The following is a 27,718-nucleotide window of genomic DNA, read 5'->3' as shown; positions in this document are numbered from 1 at the left end:
CTTGTGTGTCTGCGCCGCGGACATGCTTTCACGTAGGCGAGCGCGCACCTCTGCCTGTGGGTGCACAGGGACACACTAGAGCAAGCTGGGTGGGGACTGTCTTAACAGAATATGGAGAATCAAAGGTGCTGAAGGGTGCAGGGACCATGGGAACACACTGCAGACAGGCAGAGAGAGAGAGAGAGAGAGAGAGAGAGAGAGAGAGAGAGAGAGAGAGAGAGAAGGACTGGATCGCAGGAGCCCCTTAAGCTCAGGACACCAGCCAGTCCCTGAAGGGGCCCCCATGGGCCTGAGCAGCTGCTTGCAGGGCAGCCTAGGAGAGCCATTTGGAACCCCCAGACCAATCTGGACCACAGGGGCGGAGCCTCAGAAAGAAACGAATGCCTGGACTTTAAGACCAAGGGCTGACACCCCCCACCCGGAAACGTGGTGCCCAGCCAGGCCAGCACAACTGGGACCCGCCCAGTGATCCAGCCTTTGCCTGCCTGAACCTGCCCCCAAGGGTGCCCACTAAAGCTCACAGCCCCTACTCTTCTTGAGGGTGCTGACTCTGCAGTCTCTGGGCACACTCTAGGTTCTAGGTCAAAGCTGACTACCAAGAAGGCCCTCCCAGGATGACCCTGGACTGGTAAGGCATCAGGGAGGTGAGATCAGTCATGGCACAGCTCAGGGCAGAGGGGAATTGGACCACCACGTGGGGATAGGGAAAAACTCCCTCAGTCAGTAGTAGGAACTAGGCCCAACTCTGGCTTCCCACCTGGCAGCAGGAGGATCTGCAGGGGACCCAGGGCAATGGGTGGGCTGCTTGCTGTGTGTGCCTGTGAGGTCCCAGGTTTCCCTGGCCTGAGCCCCAACTCCCATTGGAGAGGACAAGAAGGGTCCCGAAAACCTTCGTCTTCTTACCCGGGAAACACAGGTCGGTATCTCAGGTAGCCCTCAATATGACTTCTGGCGGAAGTTGCCCCACAAAGTCATCTGGTCATCCTTCGATCTCTGATGCCACAGAGGCTTCGGGCCTCACACATGCACAACCTCCACGGCAGGCAGCCTGCTACCCTGAGCTGAAGAGAAGGACACGTCCAAAGAAGGAAGGAATATTCCACCCCAACCTGCCCCCTTGATTACCAGGCCCTGGCCTCTGGGCCCCAATTCTAAGAACCTACTAAGCATCCCCAGGCAGTGAGCAGCCAGGCAAAAATTAGAAGCTAATTCCAGCTCCCTCACAATCTCTCTCCTCTCACTAACCCTCCACGCCTCCCCCACCTCACCCCACACCTTCAGCAACCACCAGGCAGCATTCTGGGGAAACTTTGCCCTCTGTCCCTCTCCCAAAATCCCCAAGTCACCATCACAGGTGGATCCTTCTTTCTGTTTCCCCCCAATCTCCACAAACACACACACACACACACACACACACACACACACACACCCAAACACACACACATACACAAACCTATCTACCTACCTACCTTCCTACCTACCTACCTACCTACCTACCTACCTACCTACCTACCTACCTATTTTCCTCCTCTTACTGCCTCTAGCTCACCAATATATACAGCAACTGCCACAGTTTCCAGGGAGGATGGCAATCTCTGGGTACCAGATGATGTAAACCACGATCCTTTGGAAACTGTCACTATCCAGGGGAATCCTTCATTCAGGGGCACTGAGAGTCTGCAGAGGTCCACCACCTCCCCTACCCCATGCACTGCCTAGGTCTTAAGTCACAGCTGTTGAAGGAAGACCCCTCTAAGAGCCTCCAAGACACAAGCCCACCAGTGCCTTCCAATTATCCATCCCGACCAAGCTGCCTGGAGGCATCTGCTCTGATGCAACCAAGAGAGCTCTACCCAGGCAGGCCTGCTCTGAGGTCTCAGAGGTGCAAGGCCCGGAACCCCAAAACAGGACCTATCCTGCCACCTTGCATATTGGTAAGCAATTGTCTCATCTTTGGAGACAGAAGGCCATGAGGGAAGGATTCCCCTGCAAGCCACCTGGGACCTTTGTACACCCTTACTCAGCCTAGCTACTCCCTGGGGATATAGCCTTAAGGGTTGCCGCTACATCCAAACCTGTCCTTCCCAGACAACGCTGACCTCAAGGAAATAAGGACTGCTACACTCTGAGCCCTTGCTGTATCTGCTTCTAGGCCCTCGGGGCCTAGGTTCCTAACCAGGGGTCAGACACAGAGCAAAGAGACTAACAGACACAAAAAGTGGCCTGGGGGGGTGGGGGGGTAAGAGATAAGGCAAGGGATGGACAGAGAGGTACAATGGTCTTCCGGTCCTCTAAGATCCTAGACTGCGCATCTGCTAATTCGATAAGCATCTGTGTTCCTCCAGCAAATCCCTGGACAGGGCAGAGACCAGACGGCCAGGTGTCTTTTGACCTTTCACCCTGGCTGATCTCCCAGGATGTTAGGGAATGTGAGCTAGTCAGGAGAAGCCAGGAGGAGTATGCTGCCTGCTTGGGTGTCGGGAATGACAGCCAGGAGGCCATCAAGGCACCAGTCCTGGGTGGTAGCCTGCCAGCCCAACCTGTTTTGAACCCCTTTGGGGATTATGTCACACTCAGGCTGTGTGTACTCAGATTCACCCAGAGCCACATCTCGGTTTAGGCCCCTCGCCCACTTGGTTCGCACATTGAGGTGGCTTGAATCTGATGATGGTGGACCACCACCCCCCATCCACCCCCAGACCACTGTGTGGTTCCTGAGACTTGGGAGTGTTCCTCACAGGTCTGGGTCCCTACTCTTCGGCTAGAGATAACCCTGAACATAGAAAGGGGTTGAGGTGGGATTTAGGTCGGCAGGGCCATATCTGTCCAGGAGAGCTAGCTGCCTGGCCCTGAGATATTGAGACAGCCCAGAAGCTGGGTAGCCTGTCCCCATCCCTGTCTTTCTGTGTTTAAGACTGGGAGGTGGGGGTTGGGAGGGCTGTCTGGAATGGTGAATGCTCCGGAGCCTCAAAGGAAAACACAGGGGCCCGAGAACGGTCTGGTGTACAGGGACAGGGTGGACAAGTTCCCCAAGAGCACCCAGAGGCAGGCCTGGGTACAGATCCCAGTGTAGAGAGATCTCAGTGGTGACCCTGTCCAACCTAAGATGTCTGCCAGCCAGTGTTTCCGCACTCAGGACCTGGGAGGCCGGGCTCCCGAGTCCAGGGAGCCAAAGCCTGTGTCGCCTGCCCTGTCCTCAGGTCAGCTGGATCCTGCAGGCTCACCGGCCTCTCCCGGGGCCAGGAAGCCCTCAGGAGCCCCTAATCCTTCCTGTGCAGCCAAGAAAAGAACTGCTCCGGAGCAGGCGAGCAGGCCTGCCGCCATGTTCCTAGATGCGCAGGGACCTGCGTGCGGAAGCCTCAAAATGATTCCGCTTGATGGCAGTAGTGCACCGCCAATGCCAACTGTTGGTCGGCATGGGCGCTCTCCCTCCGCCCTTCGTGTGGCAAAAAACGCCAACGGGCTACCAGAAGCCGCCAACATGGCTGCCTGGCATGCCTAGGGCTTCCTCTGCAGAGATGGGGCTCTATGCAGGTCACTGGGGATCCCTTAGGGATGTTCTGTGTCTTGTGTGTCTGCGCCGCGGACACGCTTTCACGTAGGCGAGCGCGCACCTCTGCCTGTGGGTGCACAGGGACACACTAGAGCAAGCTGGGTGGGGACTGTCTTAACAGAATATGGAGAATCAAAGGTGCTGAAGGGTGCAGGGACCATGGGAACACACTGCAGACAGGCAGAGAGAGAGAGAGAGAGAGAGAGAGAGAGAGAGAGAGAGAGAGAGAGAGAGAGAGAGAGAGAGAGAGAGAGAGAGAGAGAGAGAGAGAAGGACTGGATGGCAGGAGCCCCTTAAGCTCAGGACACCAGCCAGTCCCTGAAGGGGCCCCCATGGGCCTGAGCAGCTGCTTGCAGGGCAGCCTAGGAGAGCCATTTGGAACCCCCAGACCAATCTGGACCACAGGGGCGGAGCCTCAGAAAGAAACAAATGCCTGGACTTTAAGACCAAGGGCTGACACCCCCCCCCCACCCACAAACTTGGTGCCCAGCCAGGCCAGCACAACTGGGACCCGCCCAGTGATCCAGCCTTTGCCTGCCTGAACCTGCCCCCAAGGGTGCCCACTAAAGCTCACAGCCCCTACTCTTCTTGAGGGTGCTGACTCTGCAGTCTCTGGGCACACTCTAGGTTCTAGGTCAAAGCTGACTACCAAGAAGGCCCTCCCAGGATGACCCTGGACTGGTAAGGCATCAGGGAGGTGAGATCAGTCATGGCACAGCTCAGGGCAGAGGGGAATTGGACCACCACGTGGGGATAGGGAAAAACTCCCTCAGTCAGTAGTAGGAACTAGGCCCAACTCTGGCTTCCCACCTGGCAGCAGGAGGATCTGCAGGGGACCCAGGGCAATGGGTGGGCTGCTTGCTGTGTGTGCCTGTGAGGTCCCAGGTTTCCCTGGCCTGAGCCCCAACTCCCATTGGAGAGGACAAGAAGGGTCCCGAAAACCTTCGTCTTCTTACCCGGGAAACACAGGTCGGTATCTCAGGTAGCCCTCAATATGACTTCTGGCGGAAGTTGCCCCACAAAGTCATCTGGTCATCCTTCGATCTCTGATGCCACAGAGGCTTCGGGCCTCACACATGCACAACCTCCACGGCAGGCAGCCTGCTACCCTGAGCTGAAGAGAAGGACACGTCCGAAGAAGGAAGGAATATTCCACCCCAACCTGCCCCCTTGATTACCAGGCCCTGGCCTCTGGGCCCCAATTCTAAGAACCTACTAAGCATCCCCAGGCAGTGAGCAGCCAGGCAAAAATTAGAAGCTAATTCCAGCTCCCTCACAATCTCTCTCCTCTCACTAACCCTCCACGCCTCCCCCACCTCACCCCACACCTTCAGCAACCACCAGGCAGCATTCTGGGGAAACTTTGCCCTCTGTCCCTCTCCCAAAATCCCCAAGTCACCATCACAGGTGGATCCTTCTTTCTGTTTCCCCCCAATCTCCACAAACACACACACACACACACACACACACACACACACACACACACACACACACCCAAACACACACACATACACAAACCTATCTACCTACCTACCTTCCTACCTACCTACCTACCTACCTACCTACCTACCTACCTACCTACCTATTTTCCTCCTCTTACTGCCTCTAGCTCACCAATATATACAGCAACTGCCACAGTTTCCAGGGAGGATGGCAATCTCTGGGTACCAGATGATGTAAACCACGATCCTTTGGAAACTGTCACTATCCAGGGGAATCCTTCATTCAGGGGCACTGAGAGTCTGCAGAGGTCCACCACCTCCCCTACCCCATGCACTGCCTAGGTCTTAAGTCACAGCTGTTGAAGGAAGACCCCTCTAAGAGCCTCCAAGACACAAGCCCACCAGTGCCTTCCAATTATCCATCCCGACCAAGCTGCCTGGAGGCATCTGCTCTGATGCAACCAAGAGAGCTCTACCCAGGCAGGCCTGCTCTGAGGTCTCAGAGGTGCAAGGCCCGGAACCCCAAAACAGGACCTATCCTGCCACCTTGCATATTGGTAAGCAATTGTCTCATCTTTGGAGACAGAAGGCCATGAGGGAAGGATTCCCCTGCAAGCCACCTGGGACCTTTGTACACCCTTACTCAGCCTAGCTACTCCCTGGGGATATAGCCTTAAGGGTTGCCGCTACATCCAAACCTGTCCTTCCCAGACAACGCTGACCTCAAGGAAATAAGGACTGCTACACTCTGAGCCCTTGCTGTATCTGCTTCTAGGCCCTCGGGGCCTAGGTTCCTAACCAGGGGTCAGACACAGAGCAAAGAGACTAACAGACACAAAAAGTGGCCTGGGGGGGTGGGGGGGTAAGAGATAAGGCAAGGGATGGACAGAGAGGTACAATGGTCTTCCGGTCCTCTAAGATCCTAGACTGCGCATCTGCTAATTCGATAAGCATCTGTGTTCCTCCAGCAAATCCCTGGACAGGGCAGAGACCAGACGGCCAGGTGTCTTTTGACCTTTCACCCTGGCTGATCTCCCAGGATGTTAGGGAATGTGAGCTAGTCAGGAGAAGCCAGGAGGAGTATGCTGCCTGCTTGGGTGTCGGGAATGACAGCCAGGAGGCCATCAAGGCACCAGTCCTGGGTGGTAGCCTGCCAGCCCAACCTGTTTTGAACCCCTTTGGGGATTATGTCACTCTCAGGCTGTGTGTACTCAGATTCACCCAGAGCCACATCTCGGTTTAGGCCCCTCGCCCACTTGGTTCGCACATTGAGGTGGCTTGAATCTGATGATGGTGGACCACCACCCCCCATGCACCCTCAGACCACTGTGTGGTTCCTGAGACTTGGGAGTGTTCCTCACAGGTCTGGGTCCCTACTCTTCGGCTAGAGATAACCCTGAACATAGAAAGGGGTTGAGGTGGGATTTATAGGTCGGCAGGGCCATATCTGTCCAGGAGAGCTAGCTGCCTGGCTCTGAGATATTGAGACAGCCCAGAAGCTGGGTAGCCTGTCCCCATCCCTGTCCTTCTGTGTTTAAAACTGGGAGGTGGGGGTTGGGAGGGCTGTCTGGAATGGTGAATGCTCCGGAGCCTCAAAGGAAAACACAGGGGCCCGAGAACGGTCTGGTATACAAGGACAGGCTGGACAAGCTCCCCAAGAGCACCCAGAGGCAGGCCTGGGTACAGATCCCAGTGTAGAGAGATCTCAGTGGTGACCCTGTCCAACCTAAGATGTCTGCCAGCCAGTGTTTCCGCACTCAGGACCTGGGAGGCCGGGCTCCCGAGTCCAGGGAGCCAAAGCCTGTGTCGCCTGCCCTGTCCTCAGGTCAGCTGGATCCTGCAGGCTCACCGGCCTCTCCCGGGGCCAGGAAGCCCTCAGGAGCCCCTAATCCTTCCTGTGCAGCCAAGAAAAGAACTGCTCCGGAGCAGGCGAGCAGGCCTGCCGCCATGTTCCTAGATGCGCAGGGACCTGCGTGCGGAAGCCTCAAAATGATTCCGCTTGATGGCAGTAGTGCACCGCCAATGCCAACTGTTGGTCGGCATGGGCGCTCTCCCTCCGCCCTTCGTGTGGCAAAAAACGCCAACGGGCTACCAGAAGCCGCCAACATGGCTGCCTGGCATGCCTAGGGCTTCCTCTGCAGAGATGGGGCTCTATGCAGGTCACTGGGGATCCCTTAGGGATGTTCTGTGTCTTGTGTGTCTGCGCCGCGGACACGCTTTCACGTAGGCGAGCGCGCACCTCTGCCTGTGGGTGCACAGGGACACACTAGAGCAAGCTGGGTGGGGACTGTCTTAACAGAATATGGAGAATCAAAGGTGCTGAAGGGTGCAGGGACCATGGGAACACACTGCAGACAGGCAGAGAGAGAGAGAGAGAGAGAGAGAGAGAGAGAGAGAGAGAGAGAGAGAGAGAGAGAGAGAGAGAGAGAGAGAGAAGGACTGGATCGCAGGAGCTCCTTAAGCTCAGGACACCAGCCAGTCCCTGAAGGGGCCCCCATGGGCCTGAGCAGCTGCTTGCAGGGCAGCCTAGGAGAGCCATTTGGAACCCCCAGACCAATCTGGACCACAGGGGCGGAGCCTCAGAAAGAAACAAATGCCTGGACTTTAAGACCAAGGGCTGACACCCCCCCCCCACCCACAAACTTGGTGCCCAGCCAGGCCAGCACAACTGGGACCCGCCCAGTGATCCAGCCTTTGCCTGCCTGAACCTGCCCCCAAGGGTGCCCACTAAAGCTCACAGCCCCTACTCTTCTTGAGGGTGCTGACTCTGCAGTCTCTGGGCACACTCTAGGTTCTAGGTCAAAGCTGACTACCAAGAAGGCCCTCCCAGGATGACCCTGGACTGGTAAGGCATCAGGGAGGTGAGATCAGTCATGGCACAGCTCAGGGCAGAGGGGAATTGGACCACCACGTGGGGATAGGGAAAAACTCCCTCAGTCAGTAGTAGGAACTAGGCCCAACTCTGGCTTCCCACCTGGCAGCAGGAGGATCTGCAGGGGACCCAGGGCAATGGGTGGGCTGCTTGCTGTGTGTGCCTGTGAGGTCCCAGGTTTCCCTGGCCTGAGCCCCAACTCCCATTGGAGAGGACAAGAAGGGTCCCGAAAACCTTCGTCTTCTTACCCGGGAAACACAGGTCGGTATCTCAGGTAGCCCTCAATATGACTTCTGGCGGAAGTTGCCCCACAAAGTCATCTGGTCATCCTTCGATCTCTGATGCCACAGAGGCTTCGGGCCTCACACATGCACAACCTCCACGGCAGGCAGCCTGCTACCCTGAGCTGAAGAGAAGGACACGTCCGAAGAAGGAAGGAATATTCCACCCCAACCTGCCCCCTTGATTACCAGGCCCTGGCCTCTGGGCCCCAATTCTAAGAACCTACTAAGCATCCCCAGGCAGTGAGCAGCCAGGCAAAAATTAGAAGCTAATTCCAGCTCCCTCACAATCTCTCTCCTCTCACTAACCCTCCACGCCTCCCCCACCTCACCCCACACCTTCAGCAACCACCAGGCAGCATTCTGGGGAAACTTTGCCCTCTGTCCCTCTCCCAAAATCCCCAAGTCACCATCACAGGTGGATCCTTCTTTCTGTTTCCCCCCAATCTCCACAAACACACACACACACACACACACACACACACACACACACACACACACCCAAACACACACACATACACAAACCTATCTACCTACCTACCTTCCTACCTACCTACCTACCTACCTACCTACCTACCTACCTACCTACCTATTTTCCTCCTCTTACTGCCTCTAGCTCACCAATATATACAGCAACTGCCACAGTTTCCAGGGAGGATGGCAATCTCTGGGTACCAGATGATGTAAACCACGATCCTTTGGAAACTGTCACTATCCAGGGGAATCCTTCATTCAGGGGCACTGAGAGTCTGCAGAGGTCCACCACCTCCCCTACCCCATGCACTGCCTAGGTCTTAAGTCACAGCTGTTGAAGGAAGACCCCTCTAAGAGCCTCCAAGACACAAGCCCACCAGTGCCTTCCAATTATCCATCCCGACCAAGCTGCCTGGAGGCATCTGCTCTGATGCAACCAAGAGAGCTCTACCCAGGCAGGCCTGCTCTGAGGTCTCAGAGGTGCAAGGCCCGGAACCCCAAAACAGGACCTATCCTGCCACCTTGCATATTGGTAAGCAATTGTCTCATCTTTGGAGACAGAAGGCCATGAGGGAAGGATTCCCCTGCAAGCCACCTGGGACCTTTGTACACCCTTACTCAGCCTAGCTACTCCCTGGGGATATAGCCTTAAGGGTTGCCGCTACATCCAAACCTGTCCTTCCCAGACAACGCTGACCTCAAGGAAATAAGGACTGCTACACTCTGAGCCCTTGCTGTATCTGCTTCTAGGCCCTCGGGGCCTAGGTTCCTAACCAGGGGTCAGACACAGAGCAAAGAGACTAACAGACACAAAAAGTGGCCTGGGGGGGTGGGGGGGTAAGAGATAAGGCAAGGGATGGACAGAGAGGTACAATGGTCTTCCGGTCCTCTAAGATCCTAGACTGCGCATCTGCTAATTCGATAAGCATCTGTGTTCCTCCAGCAAATCCCTGGACAGGGCAGAGACCAGACGGCCAGGTGTCTTTTGACCTTTCACCCTGGCTGATCTCCCAGGATGTTAGGGAATGTGAGCTAGTCAGGAGAAGCCAGGAGGAGTATGCTGCCTGCTTGGGTGTCGGGAATGACAGCCAGGAGGCCATCAAGGCACCAGTCCTGGGTGATAGCCTGCCAGCCCAACCTGTTTTGAACCCCTTTGGGGATTATGTCACATTCAGGCTGTGTGTACTCAGATTCACCCAGAGCCACATCTCGGTTTAGGCCCCTCGCCCACTTGGTTCGCACATTGAGGTGGCTTGAATCTGATGATGGTGGACCACCACCCCCCATCCACCCCCAGACCACTGTGTGGTTCCTGAGACTTGGGAGTGTTCCTCACAGGTCTGGGTCCCTACTCTTCGGCTAGAGATAACCCTGAACATAGAAAGGGGTTGAGGTGGGATTTAGGTCGGCAGGGCCATATCTGTCCAGGAGAGCTAGCTGCCTGGCCCTGAGATATTGAGACAGCCCAGAAGCTGGGTAGCCTGTCCCCATCCCTGTCTTTCTGTGTTTAAGACTGGGAGGTGGGGGTTGGGAGGGCTGTCTGGAATGGTGAATGCTCCGGAGCCTCAAAGGAAAACACAGGGGCCCGAGAACGGTCTGGTGTACAGGGACAGGCTGGACAAGTTCCCCAAGAGCACCCAGAGGCAGGCCTGGGTACAGATCCCAGTGTAGAGAGATCTCAGTGGTGACCCTGTCCAACCTAAGATGTCTGCCAGCCAGTGTTTCCGCACTCAGGACCTGGGAGGCCGGGCTCCCGAGTCCAGGGAGCCAAAGCCTGTGTCGCCTGCCCTGTCCTCAGGTCAGCTGGATCCTGCAGGCTCACCGGCCTCTCCCGGGGCCAGGAAGCCCTCAGGAGCCCCTAATCCTTCCTGTGCAGCCAAGAAAAGAACTGCTCCGGAGCAGGCGAGCAGGCCTGCCGCCATGTTCCTAGATGCGCAGGGACCTGCGTGCGGAAGCCTCAAAATGATTCCGCTTGATGGCAGTAGTGCACCGCCAATGCCAACTGTTGGTCGGCATGGGCGCTCTCCCTCCGCCCTTCGTGTGGCAAAAAACGCCAACGGGCTACCAGAAGCCGCCAACATGGCTGCCTGGCATGCCTAGGGCTTCCTCTGCAGAGATGGGGCTCTATGCAGGTCACTGGGGATCCCTTAGGGATGTTCTGTGTCTTGTGTGTCTGCTCCGCGGACACGCTTTCACGTAGGCGAGCGCGCACCTCTGCCTGTGGGTGCACAGGGACACACTAGAGCAAGCTGGGTGGGGACTGTCTTAACAGAATATGGAGAATCAAAGGTGCTGAAGGGTGCAGGGACCATGGGAACACACTGCAGACAGGCAGAGAGAGAGAGAGAGAGAGAGAGAGAGAGAGAGAGAGAGAGAGAGAGAGAGAAGGACTGGATCGCAGGAGCCCCTTAAGCTCAGGACACCAGCCAGTCCCTGAAGGGGCCCCCATGGGCCTGAGCAGCTGCTTGCAGGGCAGCCTAGGAGAGCCATTTGGAACCCCCAGACCAATCTGGACCACAGGGGCGGAGCCTCAGAAAGAAACGAATGCCTGGACTTTAAGACCAAGGGCTGACACCCCCCACCCGGAAACGTGGTGCCCAGCCAGGCCAGCACAACTGGGACCCGCCCAGTGATCCAGCCTTTGCCTGCCTGAACCTGCCCCCAAGGGTGCCCACTAAAGCTCACAGCCCCTACTCTTCTTGAGGGTGCTGACTCTGCAGTCTCTGGGCACACTCTAGGTTCTAGGTCAAAGCTGACTACCAAGAAGGCCCTCCCAGGATGACCCTGGACTGGTAAGGCATCAGGGAGGTGAGATCAGTCATGGCACAGCTCAGGGCAGAGGGGAATTGGACCACCACGTGGGGATAGGGAAAAACTCCCTCAGTCAGTAGTAGGAACTAGGCCCAACTCTGGCTTCCCACCTGGCAGCAGGAGGATCTGCAGGGGACCCAGGGCAATGGGTGGGCTGCTTGCTGTGTGTGCCTGTGAGGTCCCAGGTTTCCCTGGCCTGAGCCCCAACTCCCATTGGAGAGGACAAGAAGGGTCCCGAAAACCTTCGTCTTCTTACCCGGGAAACACAGGTCGGTATCTCAGGTAGCCCTCAATATGACTTCTGGCGGAAGTTGCCCCACAAAGTCATCTGGTCATCCTTCGATCTCTGATGCCACAGAGGCTTCGGGCCTCACACATGCACAACCTCCACGGCAGGCAGCCTGCTACCCTGAGCTGAAGAGAAGGACACGTCCAAAGAAGGAAGGAATATTCCACCCCAACCTGCCCCCTTGATTACCAGGCCCTGGCCTCTGGGCCCCAATTCTAAGAACCTACTAAGCATCCCCAGGCAGTGAGCAGCCAGGCAAAAATTAGAAGCTAATTCCAGCTCCCTCACAATCTCTCTCCTCTCACTAACCCTCCACGCCTCCCCCACCTCACCCCACACCTTCAGCAACCACCAGGCAGCATTCTGGGGAAACTTTGCCCTCTGTCCCTCTCCCAAAATCCCCAAGTCACCATCACAGGTGGATCCTTCTTTCTGTTTCCCCCCAATCTCCACAACACACACACACACACACACACACACACACACACACACACACACACACACACCCAAACACACACACATACACAAACCTATCTACCTACCTACCTTCCTACCTACCTACCTACCTACCTACCTACCTACCTACCTATTTTCCTCCTCTTACTGCCTCTAGCTCACCAATATATACAGCAACTGCCACAGTTTCCAGGGAGGATGGCAATCTCTGGGTACCAGATGATGTAAACCACGATCCTTTGGAAACTGTCACTATCCAGGGGAATCCTTCATTCAGGGGCACTGAGAGTCTGCAGAGGTCCACCACCTCCCCTACCCCATGCACTGCCTAGGTCTTAAGTCACAGCTGTTGAAGGAAGACCCCTCTAAGAGCCTCCAAGACACAAGCCCACCAGTGCCTTCCAATTATCCATCCCGACCAAGCTGCCTGGAGGCATCTGCTCTGATGCAACCAAGAGAGCTCTACCCAGGCAGGCCTGCTCTGAGGTCTCAGAGGTGCAAGGCCCGGAACCCCAAAACAGGACCTATCCTGCCACCTTGCATATTGGTAAGCAATTGTCTCATCTTTGGAGACAGAAGGCCATGAGGGAAGGATTCCCCTGCAAGCCACCTGGGACCTTTGTACACCCTTACTCAGCCTAGCTACTCCCTGGGGATATAGCCTTAAGGGTTGCCGCTACATCCAAACCTGTCCTTCCCAGACAACGCTGACCTCAAGGAAATAAGGACTGCTACACTCTGAGCCCTTGCTGTATCTGCTTCTAGGCCCTCGGGGCCTAGGTTCCTAACCAGGGGTCAGACACAGAGCAAAGAGACTAACAGACACAAAAAGTGGCCTGGGGGGGTGGGGGGGTAAGAGATAAGGCAAGGGATGGACAGAGAGGTACAATGGTCTTCCGGTCCTCTAAGATCCTAGACTGCGCATCTGCTAATTCGATAAGCATCTGTGTTCCTCCAGCAAATCCCTGGACAGGGCAGAGACCAGACGGCCAGGTGTCTTTTGACCTTTCACCCTGGCTGATCTCCCAGGATGTTAGGGAATGTGAGCTAGTCAGGAGAAGCCAGGAGGAGTATGCTGCCTGCTTGGGTGTCGGGAATGACAGCCAGGAGGCCATCAAGGCACCAGTCCTGGGTGGTAGCCTGCCAGCCCAACCTGTTTTGAACCCCTTTGGGGATTATGTCACTCTCAGGCTGTGTGTACTCAGATTCACCCAGAGCCACATCTCGGTTTAGGCCCCTCGCCCACTTGGTTCGCACATTGAGGTGGCTTGAATCTGATGATGGTGGACCACCACCCCCCATGCACCCTCAGACCACTGTGTGGTTCCTGAGACTTGGGAATGTTCCTCACAGGTCTGGGTCCCTACTCTTCGGCTAGAGATAACCCTGAACATAGAAAGGGGTTGAGGTGGGATTTATAGGTCGGCAGGGCCATATCTGTCCAGGAGAACTAGCTGCCTGGCCCTGAGATATTGAGACAGCCCAGAAGCTGGGTAGCCTGTCCCCATCCCTGTCCTTCTGTGTTTAAAACTGGGAGGTGGGGGTTGGGAGGGCTGTCTGGAATGGTGAATGCTCCGGAGCCTCAAAGGAAAACACAGGGGCCCGAGAATGGTCTGGTATACAAGGACAGGCTGGACAGGCTCCCCAAGAGCACCCAGAGGCAGGCCTGGGTACAGATCCCAGTGTAGAGAGATCTCAGTGGTGACCCTGTCCAACCTAAGATGTCTGCCAGCCAGTGTTTCCGCACTCAGGACCTGGGAGGCCGGGCTCCCGAGTCCAGGGAGCCGAAGCCTGTGTCGCCTGCCCTGTCCTCAGGTCAGCTGGATCCTGCAGGCTCACCGGCCTCTCCCGGGGCCAGGAAGCCCTCAGGAGCCCCTAATCCTTCCTGTGCAGCCAAGAAAAGAACTGCTCCGGAGCAGGCGAGCAGGCCTGCCGCCATGTTCCTAGATGCGCAGGGACCTGCGCGCGGAAGCCTCAAAATGATTCCGCTTGATGGCAGTAGTGCACCGCCAATGCCAACTGTTGGTCGGCATGGGCGCTCTCCCTCCGCCCTTCGTGTGGCAAAAAACGCCAACGGGCTACCAGAAGCCGCCAACATGGCTGCCTGGCATGCCTAGGGCTTCCTCTGCAGAGATGGGGCTCTATGCAGGTCACTGGGGATCCCTTAGGGATGTTCTGTGTCTTGTGTGTCTGCGCCGCGGACATGCTTTCACGTAGGCGAGCGCGCACCTCTGCCTGTGGGTGCACAGGGACACACTAGAGCAAGCTGGGTGGGGACTGTCTTAACAGAATATGGAGAATCAAAGATGCTGAAGGGTGCAGGGACCATGGGAACACACTGCAGACAGGCAGAGAGAGAGAGAGAGAGAGAGAGAGAGAGAGAGAGAGAGAGAGAGAGAGAGAAGGACTGGATCGCAGGAGCCCCTTAAGCTCAGGACACCAGCCAGTCCCTGAAGGGGCCCCCATGGGCCTGAGCAGCTGCTTGCAGGGCAGCCTAGGAGAGCCATTTGGAACCCCCAGACCAATCTGGACCACAGGGGCGGAGCCTCAGAAAGAAACGAATGCCTGGACTTTAAGACCAAGGGCTGACACCCCCCACCCGGAAACGTGGTGCCCAGCCAGGCCAGCACAACTGGGACCCGCCCAGTGATCCAGCCTTTGCCTGCCTGAACCTGCCCCCAAGGGTGCCCACTAAAGCTCACAGCCCCTACTCTTCTTGAGGGTGCTGACTCTGCAGTCTCTGGGCACACTCTAGGTTCTAGGTCAAAGCTGACTACCAAGAAGGCCCTCCCAGGATGACCCTGGACTGGTAAGGCATCAGGGAGGTGAGATCAGTCATGGCACAGCTCAGGGCAGAGGGGAATTGGACCACCACGTGGGGATAGGGAAAAACTCCCTCAGTCAGTAGTAGGAACTAGGCCCAACTCTGGCTTCCCACCTGGCAGCAGGAGGATCTGCAGGGGACCCAGGGCAATGGGTGGGCTGCTTGCTGTGTGTGCCTGTGAGGTCCCAGGTTTCCCTGGCCTGAGCCCCAACTCCCATTGGAGAGGACAAGAAGGGTCCCGAAAACCTTCGTCTTCTTACCCGGGAAACACAGGTCGGTATCTCAGGTAGCCCTCAATATGACTTCTGGCGGAAGTTGCCCCACAAAGTCATCTGGTCATCCTTCGATCTCTGATGCCACAGAGGCTTCGGGCCTCACACATGCACAACCTCCACGGCAGGCAGCCTGCTACCCTGAGCTGAAGAGAAGGACACGTCCAAAGAAGGAAGGAATATTCCACCCCAACCTGCCCCCTTGATTACCAGGCCCTGGCCTCTGGGCCCCAATTCTAAGAACCTACTAAGCATCCCCAGGCAGTGAGCAGCCAGGCAAAAATTAGAAGCTAATTCCAGCTCCCTCACAATCTCTCTCCTCTCACTAACCCTCCACGCCTCCCCCACCTCACCCCACACCTTCAGCAACCACCAGGCAGCATTCTGGGGAAACTTTGCCCTCTGTCCCTCTCCCAAAATCCCCAAGTCACCATCACAGGTGGATCCTTCTTTCTGTTTCCCCCCAATCTCCACAAACACACACACACACACACACACACACACACACACACACCCAAACACACACACATACACAAACCTATCTACCTACCTACCTTCCTACCTACCTACCTACCTACCTACCTACCTACCTACCTATTTTCCTCCTCTTACTGCCTCTAGCTCACCAATATATACAGCAACTGCCACAGTTTCCAGGGAGGATGGCAATCTCTGGGTACCAGATGATGTAAACCACGATCCTTTGGAAACTGTCACTATCCAGGGGAATCCTTCATTCAGGGGCACTGAGAGTCTGCAGAGGTCCACCACCTCCCCTACCCCATGCACTGCCTAGGTCTTAAGTCACAGCTGTTGAAGGAAGACCCCTCTAAGAGCCTCCAAGACACAAGCCCACCAGTGCCTTCCAATTATCCATCCCGACCAAGCTGCCTGGAGGCATCTGCTCTGATGCAACCAAGAGAGCTCTACCCAGGCAGGCCTGCTCTGAGGTCTCAGAGGTGCAAGGCCCGGAACCCCAAAACAGGACCTATCCTGCCACCTTGCATATTGGTAAGCAATTGTCTCATCTTTGGAGACAGAAGGCCATGAGGGAAGGATTCCCCTGCAAGCCACCTGGGACCTTTGTACACCCTTACTCAGCCTAGCTACTCCCTGGGGATATAGCCTTAAGGGTTGCCGCTACATCCAAACCTGTCCTTCCCAGACAACGCTGACCTCAAGGAAATAAGGACTGCTACACTCTGAGCCCTTGCTGTATCTGCTTCTAGGCCCTCGGGGCCTAGGTTCCTAACCAGGGGTCAGACACAGAGCAAAGAGACTAACAGACACAAAAAGTGGCCTGGGGGGGTGGGGGGGTAAGAGATAAGGCAAGGGATGGACAGAGAGGTACAATGGTCTTCCGGTCCTCTAAGATCCTAGACTGCGCATCTGCTAATTCGATAAGCATCTGTGTTCCTCCAGCAAATCCCTGGACAGGGCAGAGACCAGACGGCCAGGTGTCTTTTGACCTTTCACCCTGGCTGATCTCCCAGGATGTTAGGGAATGTGAGCTAGTCAGGAGAAGCCAGGAGGAGTATGCTGCCTGCTTGGGTGTCGGGAATGACAGCCAGGAGGCCATCAAGGCACCAGTCCTGGGTGGTAGCCTGCCAGCCCAACCTGTTTTGAACCCCTTTGGGGATTATGTCACACTCAGGCTGTGTGTACTCAGATTCACCCAGAGCCACATCTCGGTTTAGGCCCCTCGCCCACTTGGTTCGCACATTGAGGTGGCTTGAATCTGATGATGGTGGACCACCACCCCCCATCCACCCCCAGACCACTGTGTGGTTCCTGAGACTTGGGAGTGTTCCTCACAGGTCTGGGTCCCTACTCTTCGGCTAGAGATAACCCTGAACATAGAAAGGGGTTGAGGTGGGATTTAGGTCGGCAGGGCCATATCTGTCCAGGAGAGCTAGCTGCCTGGCCCTGAGATATTGAGACAGCCCAGAAGCTGGGTAGCCTGTCCCCATCCCTGTCTTTCTGTGTTTAAGACTGGGAGGTGGGGGTTGGGAGGGCTGTCTGGAATGGTGAATGCTCCGGAGCCTCAAAGGAAAACACAGGGGCCCGAGAACGGTCTGGTGTACAGGGACAGGGTGGACAAGTTCCCCAAGAGCACCCAGAGGCAGGCCTGGGTACAGATCCCAGTGTAGAGAGATCTCAGTGGTGACCCTGTCCAACCTAAGATGTCTGCCAGCCAGTGTTTCCGCACTCAGGACCTGGGAGGCCGGGCTCCCGAGTCCAGGGAGCCAAAGCCTGTGTCGCCTGCCCTGTCCTCAGGTCAGCTGGATCCTGCAGGCTCACCGGCCTCTCCCGGGGCCAGGAAGCCCTCAGGAGCCCCTAATCCTTCCTGTGCAGCCAAGAAAAGAACTGCTCCGGAGCAGGCGAGCAGGCCTGCCGCCATGTTCCTAGATGCGCAGGGACCTGCGTGCGGAAGCCTCAAAATGATTCCGCTTGATGGCAGTAGTGCACCGCCAATGCCAACTGTTGGTCGGCATGGGCGCTCTCCCTCCGCCCTTCGTGTGGCAAAAAACGCCAACGGGCTACCAGAAGCCGCCAACATGGCTGCCTGGCATGCCTAGGGCTTCCTCTGCAGAGATGGGGCTCTATGCAGGTCACTGGGGATCCCTTAGGGATGTTCTGTGTCTTGTGTGTCTGCGCCGCGGACACGCTTTCACGTAGGCGAGCGCGCACCTCTGCCTGTGGGTGCACAGGGACACACTAGAGCAAGCTGGGTGGGGACTGTCTTAACAGAATATGGAGAATCAAAGGTGCTGAAGGGTGCAGGGACCATGGGAACACACTGCAGACAGGCAGAGAGAGAGAGAGAGAGAGAGAGAGAGAGAGAGAGAGAGAGAGAGAGAGAGAGAGAGAGAGAGAGAGAGAGAGAGAGAGAGAGAGAGAGAAGGACTGGATGGCAGGAGCCCCTTAAGCTCAGGACACCAGCCAGTCCCTGAAGGGGCCCCCATGGGCCTGAGCAGCTGCTTGCAGGGCAGCCTAGGAGAGCCATTTGGAACCCCCAGACCAATCTGGACCACAGGGGCGGAGCCTCAGAAAGAAACAAATGCCTGGACTTTAAGACCAAGGGCTGACACCCCCCCCCCACCCACAAACTTGGTGCCCAGCCAGGCCAGCACAACTGGGACCCGCCCAGTGATCCAGCCTTTGCCTGCCTGAACCTGCCCCCAAGGGTGCCCACTAAAGCTCACAGCCCCTACTCTTCTTGAGGGTGCTGACTCTGCAGTCTCTGGGCACACTCTAGGTTCTAGGTCAAAGCTGACTACCAAGAAGGCCCTCCCAGGATGACCCTGGACTGGTAAGGCATCAGGGAGGTGAGATCAGTCATGGCACAGCTCAGGGCAGAGGGGAATTGGACCACCACGTGGGGATAGGGAAAAACTCCCTCAGTCAGTAGTAGGAACTAGGCCCAACTCTGGCTTCCCACCTGGCAGCAGGAGGATCTGCAGGGGACCCAGGGCAATGGGTGGGCTGCTTGCTGTGTGTGCCTGTGAGGTCCCAGGTTTCCCTGGCCTGAGCCCCAACTCCCATTGGAGAGGACAAGAAGGGTCCCGAAAACCTTCGTCTTCTTACCCGGGAAACACAGGTCGGTATCTCAGGTAGCCCTCAATATGACTTCTGGCGGAAGTTGCCCCACAAAGTCATCTGGTCATCCTTCGATCTCTGATGCCACAGAGGCTTCGGGCCTCACACATGCACAACCTCCACGGCAGGCAGCCTGCTACCCTGAGCTGAAGAGAAGGACACGTCCGAAGAAGGAAGGAATATTCCACCCCAACCTGCCCCCTTGATTACCAGGCCCTGGCCTCTGGGCCCCAATTCTAAGAACCTACTAAGCATCCCCAGGCAGTGAGCAGCCAGGCAAAAATTAGAAGCTAATTCCAGCTCCCTCACAATCTCTCTCCTCTCACTAACCCTCCACGCCTCCCCCACCTCACCCCACACCTTCAGCAACCACCAGGCAGCATTCTGGGGAAACTTTGCCCTCTGTCCCTCTCCCAAAATCCCCAAGTCACCATCACAGGTGGATCCTTCTTTCTGTTTCCCCCCAATCTCCACAAACACACACACACACACACACACACACACACACACACACACACCCAAACACACACACATACACAAACCTATCTACCTACCTACCTTCCTACCTACCTACCTACCTACCTACCTACCTACCTACCTACCTACCTATTTTCCTCCTCTTACTGCCTCTAGCTCACCAATATATACAGCAACTGCCACAGTTTCCAGGGAGGATGGCAATCTCTGGGTACCAGATGATGTAAACCACGATCCTTTGGAAACTGTCACTATCCAGGGGAATCCTTCATTCAGGGGCACTGAGAGTCTGCAGAGGTCCACCACCTCCCCTACCCCATGCACTGCCTAGGTCTTAAGTCACAGCTGTTGAAGGAAGACCCCTCTAAGAGCCTCCAAGACACAAGCCCACCAGTGCCTTCCAATTATCCATCCCGACCAAGCTGCCTGGAGGCATCTGCTCTGATGCAACCAAGAGAGCTCTACCCAGGCAGGCCTGCTCTGAGGTCTCAGAGGTGCAAGGCCCGGAACCCCAAAACAGGACCTATCCTGCCACCTTGCATATTGGTAAGCAATTGTCTCATCTTTGGAGACAGAAGGCCATGAGGGAAGGATTCCCCTGCAAGCCACCTGGGACCTTTGTACACCCTTACTCAGCCTAGCTACTCCCTGGGGATATAGCCTTAAGGGTTGCCGCTACATCCAAACCTGTCCTTCCCAGACAACGCTGACCTCAAGGAAATAAGGACTGCTACACTCTGAGCCCTTGCTGTATCTGCTTCTAGGCCCTCGGGGCCTAGGTTCCTAACCAGGGGTCAGACACAGAGCAAAGAGACTAACAGACACAAAAAGTGGCCTGGGGGGGTGGGGGGGTAAGAGATAAGGCAAGGGATGGACAGAGAGGTACAATGGTCTTCCGGTCCTCTAAGATCCTAGACTGCGCATCTGCTAATTCGATAAGCATCTGTGTTCCTCCAGCAAATCCCTGGACAGGGCAGAGACCAGACGGCCAGGTGTCTTTTGACCTTTCACCCTGGCTGATCTCCCAGGATGTTAGGGAATGTGAGCTAGTCAGGAGAAGCCAGGAGGAGTATGCTGCCTGCTTGGGTGTCGGGAATGACAGCCAGGAGGCCATCAAGGCACCAGTCCTGGGTGGTAGCCTGCCAGCCCAACCTGTTTTGAACCCCTTTGGGGATTATGTCACTCTCAGGCTGTGTGTACTCAGATTCACCCAGAGCCACATCTCGGTTTAGGCCCCTCGCCCACTTGGTTCGCACATTGAGGTGGCTTGAATCTGATGATGGTGGACCACCACCCCCCATGCACCCTCAGACCACTGTGTGGTTCCTGAGACTTGGGAGTGTTCCTCACAGGTCTGGGTCCCTACTCTTCGGCTAGAGATAACCCTGAACATAGAAAGGGGTTGAGGTGGGATTTATAGGTCGGCAGGGCCATATCTGTCCAGGAGAGCTAGCTGCCTGGCTCTGAGATATTGAGACAGCCCAGAAGCTGGGTAGCCTGTCCCCATCCCTGTCCTTCTGTGTTTAAAACTGGGAGGTGGGGGTTGGGAGGGCTGTCTGGAATGGTGAATGCTCCGGAGCCTCAAAGGAAAACACAGGGGCCCGAGAACGGTCTGGTATACAAGGACAGGCTGGACAAGCTCCCCAAGAGCACCCAGAGGCAGGCCTGGGTACAGATCCCAGTGTAGAGAGATCTCAGTGGTGACCCTGTCCAACCTAAGATGTCTGCCAGCCAGTGTTTCCGCACTCAGGACCTGGGAGGCCGGGCTCCCGAGTCCAGGGAGCCAAAGCCTGTGTCGCCTGCCCTGTCCTCAGGTCAGCTGGATCCTGCAGGCTCACCGGCCTCTCCCGGGGCCAGGAAGCCCTCAGGAGCCCCTAATCCTTCCTGTGCAGCCAAGAAAAGAACTGCTCCGGAGCAGGCGAGCAGGCCTGCCGCCATGTTCCTAGATGCGAAGGGACCTGCGTGCGGAAGCCTCAAAATGATTCCGCTTGATGGCAGTAGTGCACCGCCAATGCCAACTGTTGGTCGGCATGGGCGCTCTCCCTCCGCCCTTCGTGTGGCAAAAAACGCCAACGGGCTACCAGAAGCCGCCAACATGGCTGCCTGGCATGCCTAGGGCTTCCTCTGCAGAGATGGGGCTCTATGCAGGTCACTGGGGATCCCTTAGGGATGTTCTGTGTCTTGTGTGTCTGCGCCGCGGACACGCTTTCACGTAGGCGAGCGCGCACCTCTGCCTGTGGGTGCACAGGGACACACTAGAGCAAGCTGGGTGGGGACTGTCTTAACAGAATATGGAGAATCAAAGGTGCTGAAGGGTGCAGGGACCATGGGAACACACTGCAGACAGGCAGAGAGAGAGAGAGAGAGAGAGAGAGAGAGAGAGAGAGAGAGAGAGAGAGAGAGAGAGAGAGAGAGAGAGAGAGAGAGAAGGACTGGATCGCAGGAGCTCCTTAAGCTCAGGACACCAGCCAGTCCCTGAAGGGGCCCCCATGGGCCTGAGCAGCTGCTTGCAGGGCAGCCTAGGAGAGCCATTTGGAACCCCCAGACCAATCTGGACCACAGGGGCGGAGCCTCAGAAAGAAACAAATGCCTGGACTTTAAGACCAAGGGCTGACACCCCCCCCCCACCCACAAACTTGGTGCCCAGCCAGGCCAGCACAACTGGGACCCGCCCAGTGATCCAGCCTTTGCCTGCCTGAACCTGCCCCCAAGGGTGCCCACTAAAGCTCACAGCCCCTACTCTTCTTGAGGGTGCTGACTCTGCAGTCTCTGGGCACACTCTAGGTTCTAGGTCAAAGCTGACTACCAAGAAGGCCCTCCCAGGATGACCCTGGACTGGTAAGGCATCAGGGAGGTGAGATCAGTCATGGCACAGCTCAGGGCAGAGGGGAATTGGACCACCACGTGGGGATAGGGAAAAACTCCCTCAGTCAGTAGTAGGAACTAGGCCCAACTCTGGCTTCCCACCTGGCAGCAGGAGGATCTGCAGGGGACCCAGGGCAATGGGTGGGCTGCTTGCTGTGTGTGCCTGTGAGGTCCCAGGTTTCCCTGGCCTGAGCCCCAACTCCCATTGGAGAGGACAAGAAGGGTCCCGAAAACCTTCGTCTTCTTACCCGGGAAACACAGGTCGGTATCTCAGGTAGCCCTCAATATGACTTCTGGCGGAAGTTGCCCCACAAAGTCATCTGGTCATCCTTCGATCTCTGATGCCACAGAGGCTTCGGGCCTCACACATGCACAACCTCCACGGCAGGCAGCCTGCTACCCTGAGCTGAAGAGAAGGACACGTCCGAAGAAGGAAGGAATATTCCACCCCAACCTGCCCCCTTGATTACCAGGCCCTGGCCTCTGGGCCCCAATTCTAAGAACCTACTAAGCATCCCCAGGCAGTGAGCAGCCAGGCAAAAATTAGAAGCTAATTCCAGCTCCCTCACAATCTCTCTCCTCTCACTAACCCTCCACGCCTCCCCCACCTCACCCCACACCTTCAGCAACCACCAGGCAGCATTCTGGGGAAACTTTGCCCTCTGTCCCTCTCCCAAAATCCCCAAGTCACCATCACAGGTGGATCCTTCTTTCTGTTTCCCCCCAATCTCCACAAACACACACACACACACACACACACACACACACACACACACACACACACCCAAACACACACACATACACAAACCTATCTACCTACCTACCTTCCTACCTACCTACCTACCTACCTACCTACCTACCTACCTACCTACCTATTTTCCTCCTCTTACTGCCTCTAGCTCACCAATATATACAGCAACTGCCACAGTTTCCAGGGAGGATGGCAATCTCTGGGTACCAGATGATGTAAACCACGATCCTTTGGAAACTGTCACTATCCAGGGGAATCCTTCATTCAGGGGCACTGAGAGTCTGCAGAGGTCCACCACCTCCCCTACCCCATGCACTGCCTAGGTCTTAAGTCACAGCTGTTGAAGGAAGACCCCTCTAAGAGCCTCCAAGACACAAGCCCACCAGTGCCTTCCAATTATCCATCCCGACCAAGCTGCCTGGAGGCATCTGCTCTGATGCAACCAAGAGAGCTCTACCCAGGCAGGCCTGCTCTGAGGTCTCAGAGGTGCAAGGCCCGGAACCCCAAAACAGGACCTATCCTGCCACCTTGCATATTGGTAAGCAATTGTCTCATCTTTGGAGACAGAAGGCCATGAGGGAAGGATTCCCCTGCAAGCCACCTGGGACCTTTGTACACCCTTACTCAGCCTAGCTACTCCCTGGGGATATAGCCTTAAGGGTTGCCGCTACATCCAAACCTGTCCTTCCCAGACAACGCTGACCTCAAGGAAATAAGGACTGCTACACTCTGAGCCCTTGCTGTATCTGCTTCTAGGCCCTCGGGGCCTAGGTTCCTAACCAGGGGTCAGACACAGAGCAAAGAGACTAACAGACACAAAAAGTGGCCTGGGGGGGTGGGGGGGTAAGAGATAAGGCAAGGGATGGACAGAGAGGTACAATGGTCTTCCGGTCCTCTAAGATCCTAGACTGCGCATCTGCTAATTCGATAAGCATCTGTGTTCCTCCAGCAAATCCCTGGACAGGGCAGAGACCAGACGGCCAGGTGTCTTTTGACCTTTCACCCTGGCTGATCTCCCAGGATGTTAGGGAATGTGAGCTAGTCAGGAGAAGCCAGGAGGAGTATGCTGCCTGCTTGGGTGTCGGGAATGACAGCCAGGAGGCCATCAAGGCACCAGTCCTGGGTGATAGCCTGCCAGCCCAACCTGTTTTGAACCCCTTTGGGGATTATGTCACATTCAGGCTGTGTGTACTCAGATTCACCCAGAGCCACATCTCGGTTTAGGCCCCTCGCCCACTTGGTTCGCACATTGAGGTGGCTTGAATCTGATGATGGTGGACCACCACCCCCCATCCACCCCCAGACCACTGTGTGGTTCCTGAGACTTGGGAGTGTTCCTCACAGGTCTGGGTCCCTACTCTTCGGCTAGAGATAACCCTGAACATAGAAAGGGGTTGAGGTGGGATTTAGGTCGGCAGGGCCATATCTGTCCAGGAGAGCTAGCTGCCTGGCCCTGAGATATTGAGACAGCCCAGAAGCTGGGTAGCCTGTCCCCATCCCTGTCTTTCTGTGTTTAAGACTGGGAGGTGGGGGTTGGGAGGGCTGTCTGGAATGGTGAATGCTCCGGAGCCTCAAAGGAAAACACAGGGGCCCGAGAACGGTCTGGTGTACAGGGACAGGCTGGACAAGTTCCCCAAGAGCACCCAGAGGCAGGCCTGGGTACAGATCCCAGTGTAGAGAGATCTCAGTGGTGACCCTGTCCAACCTAAGATGTCTGCCAGCCAGTGTTTCCGCACTCAGGACCTGGGAGGCCGGGCTCCCGAGTCCAGGGAGCCAAAGCCTGTGTCGCCTGCCCTGTCCTCAGGTCAGCTGGATCCTGCAGGCTCACCGGCCTCTCCCGGGGCCAGGAAGCCCTCAGGAGCCCCTAATCCTTCCTGTGCAGCCAAGAAAAGAACTGCTCCGGAGCAGGCGAGCAGGCCTGCCGCCATGTTCCTAGATGCGCAGGGACCTGCGTGCGGAAGCCTCAAAATGATTCCGCTTGATGGCAGTAGTGCACCGCCAATGCCAACTGTTGGTCGGCATGGGCGCTCTCCCTCCGCCCTTCGTGTGGCAAAAAACGCCAACGGGCTACCAGAAGCCGCCAACATGGCTGCCTGGCATGCCTAGGGCTTCCTCTGCAGAGATGGGGCTCTATGCAGGTCACTGGGGATCCCTTAGGGATGTTCTGTGTCTTGTGTGTCTGCGCCGCGGACACGCTTTCACGTAGGCGAGCGCGCACCTCTGCCTGTGGGTGCACAGGGACACACTAGAGCAAGCTGGGTGGGGACTGTCTTAACAGAATATGGAGAATCAAAGGTGCTGAAGGGTGCAGGGACCATGGGAACACACTGCAGACAGGCAGAGAGAGAGAGAGAGAGAGAGAGAGAGAGAGAGAGAGAGAGAGAAGGACTGGATCGCAGGAGCTCCTTAAGCTCAGGACACCAGCCAGTCCCTGAAGGGGCCCCCATGGGCCTGAGCAGCTGCTTGCAGGGCAGCCTAGGAGAGCCATTTGGAACCCCCAGACCAATCTGGACCACAGGGGCGGAGCCTCAGAAAGAAAGGAATGCCTGGACTTTAAGACCAAGGGCTGACACCCCCCACCCGGAAACGTGGTGCCCAGCCAGGCCAGCACAATCGGGACCCGCCCAGTGATTCAGCCTTTGCCTGCCTGAACCTGCCCCCAAGGGTGCCCACTAAAGCTCACAGCCCCTACTCTTCTTGAGGGTGCTGACTCTGCAGTCTCTGGGCACACTCTAGGTTCTAGGTCAAAGCTGACTACCAAGAAGGCCCTCCCAGGATGACCCTGGACTGGTAAGGCATCAGGGAGGTGAGATCAGTCATGGCACAGCTCAGGGCAGAGGGGAATTGGACCACCACGTGGGGATAGGGAAAAACTCCTTCAGTCAGTAGTAGGAACTAGGCCCAACTCTGGCTTCCCACCTGGCAGCAGGAGGATCTGCAGGGGACCCAGGGCAATGGGTGGGCTGCTTGCTGTGTGTGCCTGTGAGGTCCCAGGTTTCCCTGGCCTGAGCCCCAACTCCCATTGGAGAGGACAAGAAGGGTCCCGAAAACCTTCGTCTTCTTACCCGGGAAACACAGGTCGGTATCTCAGGTAGCCCTCAATATGACTTCTGGCGGAAGTTGCCCCACAAAGTCATCTGGTCATCCTTCGATCTCTGATGCCACAGAGGCTTCGGGCCTCACACATGCACAACCTCCACGGCAGGCAGCCTGCTACCCTGAGCTGAAGAGAAGGACACGTCCAAAGAAGGAAGGAATATTCCACCCCAACCTGCCCCCTTGATTACCAGGCCCTGGCCTCTGGGCCCCAATTCTAAGAACCTACTAAGCATCCCCAGGCAGTGAGCAGCCAGGCAAAAATTAGAAGCTAATTCCAGCTCCCTCACAATCTCTCTCCTCTCACTAACCCTCCACGCCTCCCCCACCTCACCCCACACCTTCAGCAACCACCAGGCAGCATTCTGGGGAAACTTTGCCCTCTGTCCCTCTCCCAAAATCCCCAAGTCACCATCACAGGTGGATCCTTCTTTCTGTTTCCCCCCAATCTCCACAAACACACACACACACACACACACACACACACACCCAAACACACACACATACACAAACCTATCTACCTACCTACCTTCCTACCTACCTACCTACCTACCTACCTACCTACCTACCTACCTACCTACCTATTTTCCTCCTCTTACTGCCTCTAGCTCACCAATATATACAGCAACTGCCACAGTTTCCAGGGAGGATGGCAATCTCTGGGTACCAGATGATGTAAACCACGATCCTTTGGAAACTGTCACTATCCAGGGGAATCCTTCATTCAGGGGCACTGAGAGTCTGCAGAGGTCCACCACCTCCCCTACCCCATGCACTGCCTAGGTCTTAAGTCACAGCTGTTGAAGGAAGACCCCTCTAAGAGCCTCCAAGACACAAGCCCACCAGTGCCTTCCAATTATCCATCCCGACCAAGCTGCCTGGAGGCATCTGCTCTGATGCAACCAAGAGAGCTCTACCCAGGCAGGCCTGCTCTGAGGTCTCAGAGGTGCAAGGCCCGGAACCCCAAAACAGGACCTATCCTGCCACCTTGCATATTGGTAAGCAATTGTCTCATCTTTGGAGACAGAAGGCCATGAGGGAAGGATTCCCCTGCAAGCCACCTGGGACCTTTGTACACCCTTACTCAGCCTAGCTACTCCCTGGGGATATAGCCTTAAGGGTTGCCGCTACATCCAAACCTGTCCTTCCCAGACAACGCTGACCTCAAGGAAATAAGGACTGCTACACTCTGAGCCCTTGCTGTATCTGCTTCTAGGCCCTCGGGGCCTAGGTTCCTAACCAGGGGTCAGACACAGAGCAAAGAGACTAACAGACACAAAAAGTGGCCTGGGGGGGTGGGGGGGTAAGAGATAAGGCAAGGGATGGACAGAGAGGTACAATGGTCTTCCGGTCCTCTAAGATCCTAGACTGCGCATCTGCTAATTCGATAAGCATCTGTGTTCCTCCAGCAAATCCCTGGACAGGGCAGAGACCAGACGGCCAGGTGTCTTTTGACCTTTCACCCTGGCTGATCTCCCAGGATGTTAGGGAATGTGAGCTAGTCAGGAGAAGCCAGGAGGAGTATGCTGCCTGCTTGGGTGTCGGGAATGACAGCCAGGAGGCCATCAAGGCACCAGTCCTGGGTGGTAGCCTGCCAGCCCAACCTGTTTTGAACCCCTTTGGGGATTATGTCACTCTCAGGCTGTGTGTACTCA

This window comes from Micromys minutus (genome assembly GCF_963924665.1).
Source record: "Micromys minutus genome assembly, chromosome: X".
Lineage (NCBI taxonomy): Eukaryota > Metazoa > Chordata > Mammalia > Rodentia > Muridae > Micromys > Micromys minutus.
The sequence above is the reverse complement of the archived record's forward strand: the minus strand, read 5'-3'. Positions refer to the sequence as shown.